General features: G+C 41.5%; 1 non-coding gene across 1 annotated transcript; it reads right to left on the bottom strand.

Moving 5' to 3' along the window:
* Positions 1–4,020: 4,020 nt before the first annotated feature.
* Positions 4,021–4,092, bottom strand: trnae-uuc (transfer RNA glutamic acid (anticodon UUC)). Its single transcript has one exon. It is a non-coding gene; the product is annotated as a tRNA-Glu (tRNA).
* Between the last annotated feature and the right edge of the window lie 13,553 nt (positions 4,093–17,645).

Genomic DNA, 17,645 nt, shown 5'->3' with positions numbered 1-17,645 from the left:
GAATCTAGAGAACTTTGAAAGATGTGCTCACCTACTTCCTTTAAAACCCTGGGATGGAAACCATCTGGTCCTGGGGATTTGTCACTCTTTAATGCTATTATTTTCTTCATTACTGTTGTTTTACTTATGTTAATTTTATTGAGTCCCTGTCCCTGATTCGATATTAGTTTTCTTGGGATTTCCGGCATGCTATCCTCTTTCTCTACTGTAAATACTTACGCAAAGTAATTATTCAACATGTTCGCCATTTCCCCATTGTCAATGACAATATCCCCACTTTCAGTTTTTAAGGGGCCAACACTGCTCCTGACCACCCTCTTTTTCCTAATATAACTATAAAAGTTCTTCATATTGGTTTTGATATCCCTTGCAAGTTTCTTTTCATACTCTCTTTTTGCAGCTCTTACTATCTGTTTTGTGACCCTTTGTTGATCTTTGTATCTTTCCCATTCGCCAGGATCTGTGCCATTTTTTGCCTTTTTGTATGCCCTTTCCTTATGTCTTATACTGTCCCTTACCTCTTTACTTTTCCCTTTCAAACACTACTTTGTTTTTTTTTGGCAAGTAGAGTTCTTGCCCCTCAAGGGTATAAACCGGTTCTGTATCACGTTAAATGTTTCTTTAAACATTTCCCACTGATCATCAGTCGTTTTACCCATTAACAGATTTGCCCAGTTTACTGTGGACAGTCTCTGTCTCATCCCATTGTAGTCGGCCTTACCCAAGTCTAGAATCCTAGCAGCCGATTCACTTTTTTCCCTTTCAAACACTACCTTGAACTCGATCATGTTATGATCGCTATTGGATAGATGTTCACGCACAGTTAAGTTGTTAACTAAATCTGGTTCATTTCTCATTACTAAATCTAGTATGGCTTGCCCCCTTGTTGCCTTTAGGACATACTGCTGTAGAAAACTATCCCGGACACTCTTAAGAAATTCACTACCTTTCTGACAGTTGCTAGTCTGCTTTTCCCAATCTATGTGAAGGTTAAAGTCCCCCATTAAGACCACTATGCCTTTGTTACACGCTTGTCTAATCTCTGCATTTATACAATCTAGCACTTCAGAGCTGCTGCCAGGTGTCCTATACACAACTCCCACTATAGTCTTAGATCCTTTCCTATTTCTCAATTCAACCCATAAGGTCTCTGTTGGCTGCTTAACTCTCATTATATCCTCCTTTATCATTGAAGTGATTTCATCTCTAATCACTAAGGCTACTCCACCCCCTCTTCCATTTTCCCTATCTATCCTGTAGACCTTTATAACCTGGTATATTTAGTTCCCAATCCTGACCATCCTGCAGCCATGTCTCAGTAATAGCTATCATGTCATACCCTCCAATTTGAATTTGTGCCTGTTGTTCATTTAATTTATTCCTTATACTCCGTGCATTTGTATATAGAACTCTTAGTTGGGCCACACACCCTAGCCTGACCTTCAGCTTTGATGCTGGGTTAATCGCTTTACACCTTCTAGTTTTCACTTTATCTGAAGTGCCTAAAGTACACTGTCTTTCTGCTGCTCTACGCTTTTCCCTTTCACTTGTTCTTGAACAACTATTTGTATTGTAAATTTCCCCGGGTCCTCCCCTCTCTTGCTGCTCTCAACTTTACTCTCTTCTGACTCCCCGCTCAGGTTCCCATCCCCCTGCCACTCTAGTTTAAACCCTCCCCAACAGCAGTAGCAAACCCCCCTGCAAGGATATTAGTCCCGGATCTGTTGAGGTGAAACCTGTCCGGCTTGTACAGGTCCCACCTTCCCCAGAATCGGTCCCAATTCCTCAGGAATCTAAATCCCTCCCTCCTGCACCAACCCTCCAGCCACGCATTCATCTGATCTATTCTCCTATTCCTATACTCACTAGCACATGGCACTGGGAGTAATCCTGAGATTACTACCCTTGAGGTCCTGCTTTTTAACTTATTTCCTAACTCCTTATATTCTGCTTGCAGGACCTCATCCCTCTTTTTACCTGGATGAACCGGAACAGGTACCAACGCATGTCACTCCACACCTTCTGCGCGAAGTGGCAGTCCATCAGGAGGTGGTCGATGGTCTCGTCCCCGCTGCAGCCTTGAGGGCCTCTCGCGGTGGCATTGAGATTCCACGCGTGCAGGAAAAACCGCACTGGAAGGGCCTTTCTTACCACCATCCAAGTTACATCCTGGTGTCTGTTGGTCAGATCCGGCGACGAGACGTTCTGCCAAATAGCTTCGGCCGTTTGGTCAGGGAGCTGCCCGATTGGATCCACCCTCTCCTTTCCGTCAGGATCCCCAAAACGCTGCGTGCTGACCACTCTCTGACGTCCTTGTGGTGGAAGGGGTGCCTCCTCAGGAACTTCTCCACCTGGGTCAGGTGGTGGGGTATAGTCCAGCTGGATGGGACGTCCTGCGTCTGCTCAGCCAGCATGGCTAGACCCAGTCTTCTCAGTGTGTGGTGGACAGGTAGAACCTCAGCACATAGTGATACTTGGCGTTTGCGTACTGGGGCTCTACACACATCCTGAGGCAGCCATACATAGGGTGACATTCAGGCCTTCATATCTAGAGGACTAGAATACAAGGGGGTAGAAGTTATGCTTCAGCTATACAAAACCCTGGTTAGACCACACCTGGAGTACTGTGTTTAGTTCTGGGCACTGCACCTTAGGAAGGATATATTGGCCTTGGAGGGAGTGAAGCCCAAGGGTTAAATTACAAGGTGAGATTACACAAACTAGGGTTGTATTCCCTGCAATTTGGACAAATTGATTGAAGTTTTCAAGATATTAAGGGGAACAGATGGGGTAGATAAAGAGAAACTATTTCTACTGGTTGGGGAGTCTAGGACTAGGGGATATAGCCTAAAAATTAGAGCAGGACTTTCAGGAGTGAAGTTAAGAAACACTTCTTCACGCAAATGGTGGTAGAAGTTTGGAACTCTCTTCCACAAATGGCAGTTGATGCTAGCTCAATTGTTAATTTTAAATCTGAGATTGATAGATTTTTGTTAACCAAAGGTATTAAGGGAAAAGGGGCTAAGGCGGGTATATGGAGTTAGGTCACCGATCAGCCATGATCTCATTGAATGATGGAACAGGCTCACGGGGCTAAATGGCCTAGTCCTGTTCCTATGCTGCACCCAGAACCACGCTTAGTGACTGCATCATGAAGGGGCTAAACAGAGTAGATAGAGAGAAACTGTTTCCATTGGCAGAAGGGTCAAGAACCAGAGGATATAGATTTAACATGATTGGCAAAAGAACCAAAGGCGACATGAGGAAAAAAAATTTACACAGCGAGTGGTTGTGATTGGAATGCATTGCCTGAGGGGGTGGTGGAGGCAGATTCAATCTTGGCTTTCAAAAGGGAACTGGATAAGTACTTGAAAGGAAAACATTTGCAGGGCTACAGGAATAGGGTAGGGTGGGGAGTGGGACTAGCTGGATTGCTCTTGCAAAGAGTTGGCACAGACTGGACAGACCAAATGGCCTCCTTCCATGCTGTAACCATTCTATGATTAAATGTGCTGCACCCAGAGTCGCAGCAAAGCGCGAGTGAATTAAATGTACAGCACACGAAACTATAGCAGTGACTGCATTAAATAAAAATCTCCCTCATTAAGCATGCTGCACTCAGAGCCACCAAAGTGCCTACATCAAACGTACTGCACCCAGAGCCACAGCAGTGACTACAATAAATGTACTGCACCCAGAACCACAATTTGCAGCTCTCCTAGTAATATATAAATACCTCGTTGCCTCGCTTTTTCTACAATGCGCGCTCTACCATTAATTATTATAAACCTGCATTACGCTCCTCGCGCTGCAGCGGCCCCTCCTGGTCTGACCAGCGAACTGTTGCTGATCTCAACAAATGGTTGAAGTAAATGTTAAATAGAAGATCGGAGAATATAGTCGGAATGTAAGATTTGTCAGCAATGTACCCTAAGTGGTGAATAAAAAACAAACGATGTTAAATAATAACACCCAGAACTTGAACAAACAATGAGGTTTTAAGTTTGAAAAAAGTATATATTCCCATACCGGGAGTCGAACCCGGGCCGCCTGGGTGAAAACCAGGAATCCTAACCGCTAGACCATATGGGAGGTTAGTATAAAGTTCACTAGCTTACAATATGTGCTAAATAGTACTAATAGTTGCCTGGGCTCTTCAGAGTTTTATTGCACTTACTGAAATAGAGTTTTAATGTCAATTATTAATATGATGTTCTGGTCCTTGTAAAATGGCTTGTATGGCATTTAACCAGGTTTATAAACATTCATGTACAATCAAATAGCTAGGGACGGGCTAACATCAGCAATCGCTTCAACCCCACTGAAATACTGAAGCTTAAAATTAAAGATTGGGAAATGGCTTTGCTGAACACCTCCGCTCAGTCGGCAAGAATGACCCTTATCTGTCGGTCGCTTGCATTTTAATTCCCCGTCCCACTCCCACTCTGACTTCTCTGTCCTCGGCCTCTTACACTGTACCAATGAAGCTCAACGGAAGCTCGAGGAGCAGCACCTCATCTTTCATTTAGGCACTTTACAACCTTCCGGACTCAATACTGATTTCAATAACTTCAGACCATAACCACTGCCCCCATTTTTTAAGCCATGATGTGGAGATGCCGGTGATGGACTGGGGTGGACAAATGTAAGGAAGACAGCAGGTGTTGGTAATGGTTCTGATGTTGCCTTTACAGCTCCTCTAGACACATCTTTTGTTTCTTTACTTGTCCCATTACCACCCTCCGTGCCTTGCACCATCATCCCTTTTGTCATTTAATCACTGCTACCCTCCACCCTATCAGAGATCTTCCCTTTTGTTCTTTCCTCCCTTCCCGTTCCTCCCCCCCCCCCCCCCGCCCCGCCCCCCTGGCTGTGTACTTGCTTAAAAACTGCTTAATCTTCAACTTCTTCCACTTCTGACGAAGGGTCATCGACCTGAAACATTAATTCCGTTTCTTTCTCCACAAATGCTGCCTGACTTGCTGAATATTTGCAGCATTTTCTGTTTTTATTTAAGATTTCCAGCATCCGCAGTATTTTGCTCTTGAAATTAAACTAGTTGTCAGCTTGGCTTAGTTAGTAGCACCCTTCTTTTTAAGGCCAAAAGTTACAGGCTCGAGCTTTGTTCCAGGATATGAGTATGTAATCTTTACTGATTGTAAACAATTTTGCAACACCAAGTTATAGTCCAGCAATTTTATTTTAAATTCACAAGCTTTCGGAGGCTTCCTCCTTCGTCAGGTGAACGATGTGAAAATGAAAACCTCGAAATGAAATCGCATTTATAATTCACAGAACAATGCTTGGTGAGTACAGACAGTTTTTTCAACTGCCCGTTGCCAAGGCAATCAGTGTGCAGACAGACAGGTGTTACCTGCCAGGTCTCACAGAATATACAAATCACCAAAAAAAAAACAACAAACAAAAAAAAACAGAGATAGAGAGGTAGAAACATAGAAAAGACAGCAACTGACCCGTTATATTAAAAACAGATAACATTTGCTCGCTGGTGGGGTAACGTGTAGCGTGACATGAACCCAAGATCCCGGTTGAGGCCGTCCTCATGGGTGCGGAACTTGGCTATCAATTTCTGCTCGACGATTTTGCGTTGTCGTGTGTCTCGAAGGCCGCCTTGGAGTACGCTTACCCGAAGGTCGGTGGATGAATGTCCATGACTGCTGAAGTGTTCCCCGACTGGGAGGGAACCCTCCTGTTTGGCGATTGTTGCGCGGTGTCCGTTCATCCGTTGTCGCAGCGTCTGCATGGTCTCGCCAATGTACCATGCTCTGGGGCATCCTTTCCTGCAACGTATGTCAATCTTTACTGACACTTCAGTGCTGTTATGAGAGAAAGCTGCATTGTTGGAGCTGTCCTTTAGAGACCCTGGCTGTATGTTCAGAAATATGTTAAAGTGCCTGTGGCACCATTCAAAGAAGAATAGGGAGTTCTGCCTACATCTTAGCAAACATTCTCGCCTGCCACACCAGCTCCTGTGGTTCACTGTTGTTTCTGCCAGCCACATATCAAACCATTTTGTTTGGAAACCATGTGAATGCAGTGCTTGATGTTTGTATGTGCAGTGTGATGTATTGAATCCCCTATAACAACTGCATTTCTTTTGCTGCCCTGCAGCTGAGTCTCACTCACATGGTGCAGTGGATTTGCTCCTGACTGCACTCCCCATCTCGGCACAAAGCTAGCATAGAAGTGTCACAGATTTCTTTTAGGAAGGAGTGAATCATCTCAAGCTAACACAGGAAATGAGAATATCACAAAGAGTCTGTAATAAATAAGTGTCAGACAGAGTTTTGAATGCATGTGTGGGGGAGGCTTGAATCCTGAATTCAAGAGGGAAACCTGGGAGTGGGGAGGCTAGAAAAACCATCATGTCAACAGCAAAAATTATCGATATATACTCATGTGCTTGAAGACAATGGGCACATATTGAAAGATGTAATTACCTGTATATTAAATCACTCAATAATATTTTTTTACCTGCTGTGGCAAATTTGAACATTATTTGTTTATTTGTGATGCACAGTTGCAGGATACTGTATAATTTATATTGCAAAATGTGATTAAAAGGCAGTGCAGCTGTACTTAGATGATAAAGCTATTATTTCCTCCTTAGCGTTGGGCAGGAAAGAGTAAATTGTAAGGACGAAGAAATAATGCAAAATATTTGATGTAAACCAAATCATCCCAAAGACCTGGTAGGAAAAATGAGGAGAGAAAATTTAAACTAAATGGTATAATTTTAAAGGGGTGCAGGAACAGAGACCTGGGGATGTACAGACACAAGTCTTTGAAGGTGTCAGGATAAGTTGAGAAGGCTGTTAAAAAGGCATACGGGATCCTAGGCTTTATAAATAGGAGGCATAGAGTACAAAAGCAAGGAAGTTATGCTCAACCTTTATAAAACACTGCTTAGGCCCTAACTAGAGTAATGTGGCCAATTCTGGGCACCATACTTTAGGAAGGATGCCAAGGACTTAGAGAGGATGCAGAGGAAATTTACTAGAATGGTACCAGTGATGAAAGACCTCAGTTATGTGGGGAGACTAGAGAAACTGGGGTTGTTCTCCTTAGAGCAGAGAAGGTTAAGGGGAGATTGGATAAAGGTGTTCAAAATCATGAAAGATTTTGATAGGGCAAATAAGGAGAAACTGTTTCCAGTGGCAGAAGGGTCAGTAACCAAAGGATACAGATTTGAAGTAATTGGCAAAAGAACCAGAGGCAAGATGAGGAAAAATGTTTTTACGCAGCTAGTTGTTATGATCTGGAATGCAATGCCTGAAAGGGTGGTGGAAACAGATTCAATAATAACGTTCAAAAGGGAATTGGATAAATACTTGGAGGAAAAATTTGCAGGGCTATGGGGAAAGAGCAGGGGAGTAGGACTAATTGAATAGCTCTTTCAAAGAGCTGGCACAGGCACAATGGGCCAAATGGCCTCCTTCTGCGCTGTCTCATTCTATGATTCTATGTTGTCAACTGATAGAAATGTGGTTTTGTACTAGCTGAATAAAAAAAAATTACACACTGCGCCATTTTCTCCAGAGAAGTTGTATGGAACTGTTAGTTATTCCTTTCATTGACCAACTATTATTGTACAGCTATCACTGAATTTTGGTTGCAAAGAAGTTCTCTCTGAATGTTACTTTGTCTATTAATTGCATTTTGGATGAATTGACAAAATACCACCAGGCTTTGAAAATGATTTTATTTTTATTGAATTGCTACCAAACATGCAAGTTTGTGCTATTGAAAGAGTTTAAGCTGAGGTTTGAGGAGAATTTTATAAATTTGCACTCATGGAGTGGAGAGTTGCCTGTTGGGAGTGCATATTGTTAATTCTGGCAAACAACGTGCTATGAGTTTCTTTCCATTCAAATGAATGGACAGAAAATAACAGGTACTATGCACTCGAATTCCCAGTGTACGCTCCTGGCAGATGAGCTTCACTCCAGGAACACGCATTCATAAAATTACCCTATTAAGGTTTATCAGCATGATGAAAATGCAACTAAATTCCCTATGAATGAGATGTTGTAGAGCACATCAAATGTTAAGAGAATTGTTAACACAGAGTGACTTAGAAACGTTTACTTTTTAAAGGGATTACTGAAAAGGAAATTTGTCACACAGGCACCTAGATTCATACTTAATAAAGAAGGAGGTTGGTGCCCAGCATAATATACTAGTCATTCCTGGTAATAAGTACATTGTTGAGCAGATGTTTATAATAATCTTGAGTGAAGTATTGAGACACAGATCTGAATGATTATACAATAGAAAAAATCCCAGTTATGATTAAATTTTCACACATGTTGTAGTGCACAGATCAGTAAAATGAGTAGTACAGCAGTACCTAAGTAGAAGAAAAAACTCCAATGCTAGGAACTGAGGAACCTGAGCATTTTCAGTTAACTTCAGAACTATAAAGGAAACTATGTGATCATTTGATCTTACTCATACCTAAGTCACAGATATGTGGTTGAGATAGGATAACTTTTGCATATTCTGCTTCTAAACTTGTGTAAAATGTTCATACTTGAAACAACATTTGTACCCTACCTACGTGCAGTTCCAAATCGATACCGTTTAGAAATAGAAATTGCAAATGCCCACACTCACAAAACATTTTTAACCTACTTTACTTATACAGATATTTTTTTTAAATGCATTCATTCTTGATGGGGTCTTAGCAATGGTAATGCCATTGAATGTCACGGGGAAGTGGTTAGACTCTCTCTTGTTGGAGATCGTCATTGCCTGACACTTGTGTGGCACAAGTGTTATTTGCCACTTATTAGCCCAAGCCTGGATGTTGTCCAGATGTTGCTGCATGCGGGCATGGGCTGCTTCATTATCTGAGGAATTGTGAATGGAGCTGAACACTGTGCAATCGTCAGCAAACAGCCCTACTTTTGACACTATGATGGAGGGAAGATCATTGATGAAGCAGCTGAAGATAGTTGGGCCTAGGACGCTTCCCTGAGGAACTCCTGCAGCAATGTCCTGGGGCTGAGATGATTGTCCTCCAACAATCACAACCATCTTTCTTTGTGCCAGGTGTGACTCCAGCCACTGGAGAGTTTTCCCTCTGAACCCCATTGACTTCAGTTTTACTAGGGCTCCTTAGTGTTACACTCCGTCAAATGCTGCTTTGATGTCAAGGGCAGTCACTCTCACCTCACCTCTGGAATTCAGCTCTTGTATTCATGTTTGGACCAAGACTGTAATGAGGTCTGGAGCCGAGAGGTTCTGCTAGAACCCAAAGTGAGCATTGGTGTTTAGGTTAATGATGAGTAAGTGCCGTTTGATAGCACTGTTGATGATTCCTTCCATCACTTTGCTGTACACAGGCTTTTAATAAAATGCAGAAATGGGCCAGATAACCAGTCAATTTTTAACTCATGGTTGGGGTCAACTGCTCATACCCAGCTCTTACTTGTTAATTTTTGCACAAAAATTTTAAAAAGTGGCTTCTATGATATCCAAATTGGATAAATACATTGGCACATGTGGTGCAGAAAATTAGCCTCAGCACTCCTGGCCTGGAGCATAGGGGTGGAAATCATCCAGGGTAACCACTGATGTTGGATAGTATATGGGTGTCAGAAAAAAACAGAATCAAGCTCAGGTGCAATGGTCTTGATAATTAAATAGCCTGCTGACATTCAAGCCTAAATTTACCAATTAGGCATATGCTTGATTGCAGGAAGACAAACCTGCCCAACCTTTAGTGTATTAACCCCTTGTGTATTTCTGAGTTCGGCCTTATTAACCTCTGTATGTGAGCTCCCAGCATTGAAAATGCCTATGTTTCAGAGCTTGCCCATTGGTGCAGTTCTGATGCTGCAGGATTTAAAGCCCCACAGCAGCTTAAAGGGGCAGGCACAGTGATTTACAGCTTTGGAAAGCAGGTAGCTTCTTTGCAAAGGTGATGACTATAATGAGTGCAGGAGGCCAGAGAATATCCTATTTGTCAGGTGGGGCCATTGAAAGGAACTGAGGGAGGGGATCACTTTGACAATGAGAGCCACAGGACCCCTAGAAGTATAGCACAGGGAAAATGGGAAGAAGTGACAACTACTGTTAATGCCACCTCCACCATACAGTTCATATGGAAGTAGTGCCAAAGAAGCTTAATGACCTTACCAGGCCAGCCAAGGCAGTAGTTAACTTCCATTAATAGTGTACTAAGAATGTATGTCAGTTGCTCTGTCTTAAAGTATTTCAGTGCTTACCATGCATAACCATTACGTACTAGGGTTTGCACCCCAGCCTGCAACTAGGAGTATTTTTTCAATCACAGCCTTATATGCATTCAGTCCAAAATGGATGTGAATGCCTTGAAGTGAAGTATTATGGCATTGCATGCTCAGGAGAGGTTCTTAAAATAATTGATTGGAAGATACAAGATACACCTGTCTCAATTATCGAATCCTATTGGTAGCCAGGGACACAATACCACGTTATGGCAGAAGAACAGTCGAATCCCTGTGAAATTCACCCGCTATGTATCTACACATCTACCTCTTCCCTTTATAATGCTGTCCTGTACCAAGAAAACACTTCCAATATTTGGTAAACTATCACACTATATTAAACAGCAAACCCTTCATTCTGCAATTATAATCACACATTATTAATACTAACATGTATTGCCTTGTATTAATCAATATTAAATTCTATCTTTGACCCATGTCTGACATATGGATCTCTTTAATTAATTTTTTCCAAATATCCTGGTTTCCTAAACACTTTGGTATAATCTAAAAGCTTTGGCATTTTAGATATAGCACATTTTTATCAAGTTCATAATGCTCGTCTATGTTAATCCCAACTGTCTAATTAAATCATGAGAAAAAACTGGTAATGATCAATGATGGTAGTGTTAAATAATGTGTTTAGCTGCTTCCTCCTTTAACTACATCTTACAGGAGATAACTTATCAAATATCTTCTAAGAAACCTTTTAGGCCCTTGAGTTACATTTTCTATAAACAATTAGTGAATCTTTAGTTGCTTTCAACAAATTCCATATATTCATCATCTTCTATCAGACAAGATTCATAGGGGTGTTTGTAAGGAGAATGGCAACTGTGGATCCCTGCCTGTTTGAATAACACTGTAGTCAAGTTAAGGTTTGCACTTAATTAGTATATGCTAACAGCACATCATCCTGATCAGTGTGTGGTTTATAAATATTTGAAATAAATATAAAAGTGATGAAATTCTAGTTAATTCTTTCAGTTCCAGATCAAAAGTTGCAAATGTTGCTAATTAAATCTTGATGTGGAGATGCCGGTGATGGACTGGGGTTGACAAATGTAAGGAATCTTACAACACCAGGTTATAGTCCAACAGTTTTATTTGAAAACAGTTTTATTTGAAAATCACAAGCTTTCGGAGGCTTTCTCCTTCGTCAGGTGACGAAGGAGAAAGCCTCCAAAAGCTTGTGATTTTCAAATAAAACTGTTGGACTATAACCTGGTGTTGTAAGATTCCTTACAATAATTAAATCTTAAATGTCATATATAGATCTTTCAGTAGGTCATATAACAAAAAATAATGCTTCTGATATTTTTGGTGCTTTAGCCTATTATCTAGAAATGAGTACATTTTGCCAAGTGATCCAATAGTGGTTTAAAGCCCTACTTTTCTTTGTAATAAGGCCTATGGTTAGTTGTTCCCACCTTTCTCTTACCACTGCAGTAGTCTTTTTTGAAATCTATTACTTGTGTTTATGCATTGTCATACGTAACAGTCACTTACATATTTAGAATTGTTAAAGAAATTAAAACAAATGACAACAAAATGTAAATCAAAGAGAAAAGAAGAAAAAACACAAGGGGATAGGGCAGGCCATTGGCTACGGAAATGGGTTTCAAGATTACTGAAGATATGGTCATAACTGAAAGGTTAAAGGAGCTCTCGAGTTTAATATTTATAAGAGAAAATGTCAATATAAGGGCAAGAACACAGTGGATCCTCTAAGAAAGTCAGACTGAGGGGTATAATAAAATTAACAGTATTGCTGAGTTGGTAGCTAGGTATTTGACTAAGTTCCAAGTAAACAAAGCACTTGGGGTATATGGGACTCATCCAGGGGTTCTTAAAGTAATCAAGGATGATCCAGGAATACTATTATAGGGAATGTTTAAGGATTCATTAAAAAGAGGGTAGTACCCGAGGGCTGGAGAATGACAAAAGTGCCCTTATTTAAAAAGGAAACTAGGAGTTAGCTTCACATCTGTACTGGAGAAAATTCCAGAATTAATTATCAAGGACAAGGAGCACTTAGTGATATATAAATAATTGGAGTCATTGTGGATTTATGAAAGGAAAGTTATGTCAGAACAATCTAATTGATTTTGTTTTGACAAAGTAACAAAATATGTAGATAATCATGATAATGTCGATATAACATACTTGCTTTTAGCATGGCTTTTGATAAGGTATCTCAAAGAAAATTAGTTCACAAAATTAGCAGAAGGTATTGGTAGCAGTGTGCTGAGATGGATTAATGGTTGGCTGGGTGATAGGAGACAGATGGTCTGTGTGCACGGGAATTATTCTGGATGGAGGGGTAGAATACCATATGGCTCAGTGTTGGGAACAGTACTCTTTAACATTTTCATAAATGATCTGGAAAAGGGTACCAGTAGCTTCATCTCAAAGTGTGAGCTTGACACCAAAATAGCAGGAGTGCTTAATATGGTTGGGGAATGGGGAAAAGCTATAGGAGGACCTAGACTATATGGAAAGGTGGGTGAAAAATTGGCAGATGCAGTTTCATGTGGATAAGCGTAAAGTCATGCTCTTAGGCACAAGGGACAGGCAGAGGGATTACAAGTATAATGGGAAAATACTGGACAAGATGGATCATGTAAGGGATCCAGGAGTCATCGTAGATAGAACCCTCAAGACATCAAGCCAATGTCGGGCTGCTGTCAAAATAGCGAATAGGATGTTGAGTTGCATAAAAAAAAATGGAATGTAGATCATAGAATCATACAGCACAGAAGGAGGCCATTCAGTCCATTGTGTCTGTGCCAGCTTTTTGAAGGAGCTATCCAATTAGTCCCATCTACCCCGCTCTTACCCCATAGCCCTGCATATTTCTCTGTTTCAAGTATATATTCAATTCCCTTTTGAAAGTCACTGTTAAATCTGCTTCACCCACCCTTTCAGGAAGTGCATTCCAGATCGTAACAATTTGCTGTGCAAAAAAAATTCTCCTAATATCCCCCCCTGGATTTTTTGCCAATTATCTTAATTATCTTTCTGCCCATTTCACCAGTCTGTCTATGTCATCCTGAAGTCTGCTACTATCCTCCTCATTGTTTACTACATTTCCAAGCTACGTGTCATTTGCAAACTTTGCAACTATGCCCCCTATACCCAAGTCCACGTCATTAGTCTATATCAAAAAGAGCAGTGGTTCTAATACTGACCCCTGGGGGACAGCACTGTACACTTCCCTCCAGTTTGATAAACAACCATTCACCACTACTCTCTGTTTTCTGTCTCAGCCAATTTCGTATCCACGCTGCCATTGCCCCTTTAATCTGGCATTAATTTTGCTAATAGTCTATTATGTGGCACTTTATCAATATCTTCTGAAAGTCCATATACACAACATCAACCCTTTCCATTATTTAATTGAAGAACTCAATTAAGTTTGTCAGACATAATTTGCCTTCAGCAAATCCATGTTAGCCATCATTTATTAACGCTTGTTCTTCCAAGTGACAATTAATTTTGTCCCGGATTATGGTCTCTAGAAGTTTCCCCACCGCCAACGTTAGACTGTCTGGTCTGTAGTTACCTGGTTTATCTCTCCACCCTTTTTTGAACAGGGGTGTAATATCTGCAACCCTTCGGTCCTCTGGCACCATTCCCATATCCAAGGAGGATTGAAATATTGTGGCCAAAGCCTCTGCTATTTCCACCCTTACTTCCCGCAACAACCTGGAATGCATCCCATTTGGAGTGGAAGTAATCAAAAGAAGTAATCCTGCCATTATATAGAACATTAGTCAGCCTTACCTAGAATTATGATCTGCAGTTTTGGAAAGGACGTAGCTGAGCTACTAAGATGATAAGGGAGCTGGAGAAAAAAACATATGATGTTCGATTCTAAGAACTAGGACTTCTCGGTGGAAAGGAGAAGACTGAAAGGGATATAATTGAGGTATTCAAATTAATAAAGCCAGGGCTATTTGTATTGGCACAGTGCACCGGAATGAAAGAACATGGAGTTCAACCTGGGAAGTGCTAGATTAAGGCAGGATGTAAGGAAACAAAAACAGCTTGTAGTTATATAGCATCTTTAATATTGCAGAACCTCCCAAAATGCTGACACCACTGGCTGTGTGGTTGGATATCTAGTTCACTGAAGGAGCTGATAAGAGGCAAGTAGCTGCAAAGTATCAAAAGATATCCTGTTCAGTTGCACTGTGCTTGAGGTGTACTATTTTTCTTTAGATGGTTCAGCAGTACAGGCAAAAATATTCACAAAATTCCAATGATAACTGGCTAACCTCAGAAAAATATTAACTTTAGACTTGTTTTGAAACCACAGCCAGCTTTTGCAAACAATTTCTGCTTTTCACTCAACTACAAACAACCTGAGACAGTGGCTAATCTGAAGGGGTGTGCCCCAGGTAACTGCACAAAATCCTTACATAAGTCACAGCTTCCTAGTTTTGCATGTAGCTTATTTCCCCATAAATCCTGCACAAAATCCTTACAGAAGTCACTGCTTCCTAGTTTTGCATGTAGCTTATTGCCCCATAAATCCTGCACAAAATCCTTACAGAAGTCACTGCTTCCTAGTTTTGCATGTAGCTTATTGCCCCATAAATCCTGCACAAAATCCTTACAGAAGTCACTGCTTCCTAGTTTTGCATGTAGCTTATTGCCCCATAAATCTTGCAGCGCCGCTAAAGGCGTTTCTTGCGTTCTTCAGCTCTGTTTTGTGCTTTGCAGTCCTTTATCTGTAACGCAATGTGTCATCCAACCAAACCATGATGCAGATGTCAAGTATGTGGTTGAAAAATTTCATTAAATACCGAAGCTCAGAGATAGGACTAAAACCTCATGCAGCCTGCAACTGTCTCTGAATTACGCTGTTTTATGAATTTCTTTAATTTATCACATCTATTTAAATTCAAACTTTAGACTGTTTTTTCAGAAATACTTATAAACCATGCCGTCAAGCAAGCAAGGTAACGACGGAAATACATTTCAAGTGTATATTTCATAGAACCATCTTTTTTTTCTTTACAAATAGAATTTGTTTGGTCATGCTTTCGTGATCATTGTTTGCTGTTACTTGCTTTTTGAGCTCATCATGCTCATAACATCACGGATACTGTAATGTTAATAATGATACTGCAGAGAATTCAAGTCTAGTTGAAACATCGCTTCCTATTCTGTGGGCAAGCCAATTGATAACTCTGCAGAAAACACATCTCCAAAGCCAGGGGAAAAATTTGTTGACCTAATTTACAACCTCATCTCGAGAGAGGCCTTTTCCCCTTCTCTGTTTCTTGTAGAAATACGGTGGGGGGGGGAATCACACTTTTTCTTTAGTCATTTTAACTGCCCAAGATATTAATTGAATCTCCTTATATCCTTTGCCGATGCTGGTTTTCATTCACCATTAGATTCTGATCGCTATATACTTGAATGGATGGCTCTCATCTGCTTCAGAATGTGCTAACCTAGGTTTTCCCACTGCTATATTATGATAGAGTAAATAAGGAGAAACTGTTTCCAGTGGCAAAAGGGTCGGTAACCAGAGGACACAGATTTAAGGTAATTGGCAAAAGAACCAGAGGGGAGATGAGGAGAATTTTTTTTACGCAGAGAGTTGTTATGATCTAGAATGGGTGGTGAAAGCAGATTCAATAATAACTTTCAGAAGGGAATTGGATAAATATTTGGAGGGGAAAAATTTGGAGGGCCATGGGAGTGGGACTAACTGGATAGCTGTTTCAAAGAGCCGGCATAGGCATGATGGGCTGAATGGCCTCCTTCTGTGCTGTATCATCCTACGATTATAAGAACATAAGAAATAGGAGCAGAAGTAGGCCATACAGCCCCTCGAGCTTGCTCCGCCATTCAATAAGATCATGGCTGATCTTCTACCTCAAATCCACTTTCCCGCCCTATCCCCATATCCCTTGATTCCCTTAGTGTCAAAAAATTGATCAATCTCAGTCTTGAATATACTCAACGACTGAGCATCCACAGCCTTCTGGGGTAGAGAATTCCAAAGATTCACAACCCTCTGAGTGAAGAGTGAAGAATTTTTTTCTCATCTCAGTCCTAAATGGCCGACCCCTTATCTTGAGACTATGACCCCTAGTTCTAGACTCTCCAGCCAGGAGAAGCAGCCTCTCAACATCTACCCTGTCAAGCTCTCTAAGATTTTTATATGTTTCAATGAAGTCACGTCTTATTCTTCTAAACTCCTGAGAACATAGGCCCATTCTTCTCAATCTCTCCTCATAGGACAACACTCTCATCCCAGGAATCAATCTAGTGAACCTTCGTTTTTTTTATTCGTTCATGGGATGTGGGCGTCGCTGGCGAGGCTGGCATTTATTGCCCATCCCTAATTGCCCTTGAGAAGGTGGTGGTGAGCCGCCTTCTTGAACTGCTGCAGTCCGTGTGGTGACGGTTCTCCCACAGTGCTGTTAGGAAGGGAGTTCCAGGATTTTGACCCAGCGACGATGAAGGAACGGCGATATATTTCCAAGTCGGGATGGTGTGTGACTTGGAGGGGAACGTGCAGGTGGTGATGTTCCCATGTGCCTGCTGCTCTTGTCCTTCTAGGTGGTAGAGGTCGCGGGTTTGTGAGGTGCTGCGAAGAAGCCTTGGCGAGTTGCTACAGTGCATCCTGTGGATGGTACACACTGCAGCCACTGTGCGCCGGTGGTGAAGGGAGTGAATGTTTAAGGTGGTGGATGGGATGCCAATCAAGCGGGCTGAGATGATTTGCCTCCAACAACCACTACCATCTTCCTTTGTGCTAGGTATGACTCCAACCACTGGAGAGTTTTCCCCCTGATTCCCATTGACTTCAATTTTACTTGGGCTCCTTGGTGCCACACTCGGTTAAATGCTGCCTTGATGTCAAGGGCAGTCACTCTAACCTCTGGAATTCAGCTCTTTTGTCCATGTTTGGACCAAGGCACCCTCTCTAGGGCAAGTATATCCTTCCTTAGGTCGGAGACCAAAACTGTACACAGTACTCCAGTATCGGTACAAATTCAAACAGTTGGGAACCAAATGCCCCAATAACCATTACAGGTTATTGTAATTTGCCTTATAATTCCAACTGTTTGGAACTAATTTTTCTGTGATAACAATGATAATTCTCCAAGAGTATTTGTCATTGGAGCTGTGCATTCTTTACTAGTGCCCTTCTATCAATCTCACTGTTTTTGCTTCGCCAAGAGACTCTTTTGACACTGCGGTTACAACAGTAGCAGTGTCACACCAGTCAGGTTTGCACAGTGATGCAGGTGGAGAGCATGGTCTTGTGCAATCTACTCGGAGAATTTGGAAATAGGCCCATCCCCTTAAAGATAATAAACCAGCATTCTTCCGCTGTAAGCAACA

Source organism: Heptranchias perlo, chromosome 6 (genome assembly GCF_035084215.1).
Source record: "Heptranchias perlo isolate sHepPer1 chromosome 6, sHepPer1.hap1, whole genome shotgun sequence".
Lineage (NCBI taxonomy): Eukaryota > Metazoa > Chordata > Chondrichthyes > Hexanchiformes > Hexanchidae > Heptranchias > Heptranchias perlo.
This window is presented reverse-complemented; position numbering and strand designations above follow the sequence as displayed.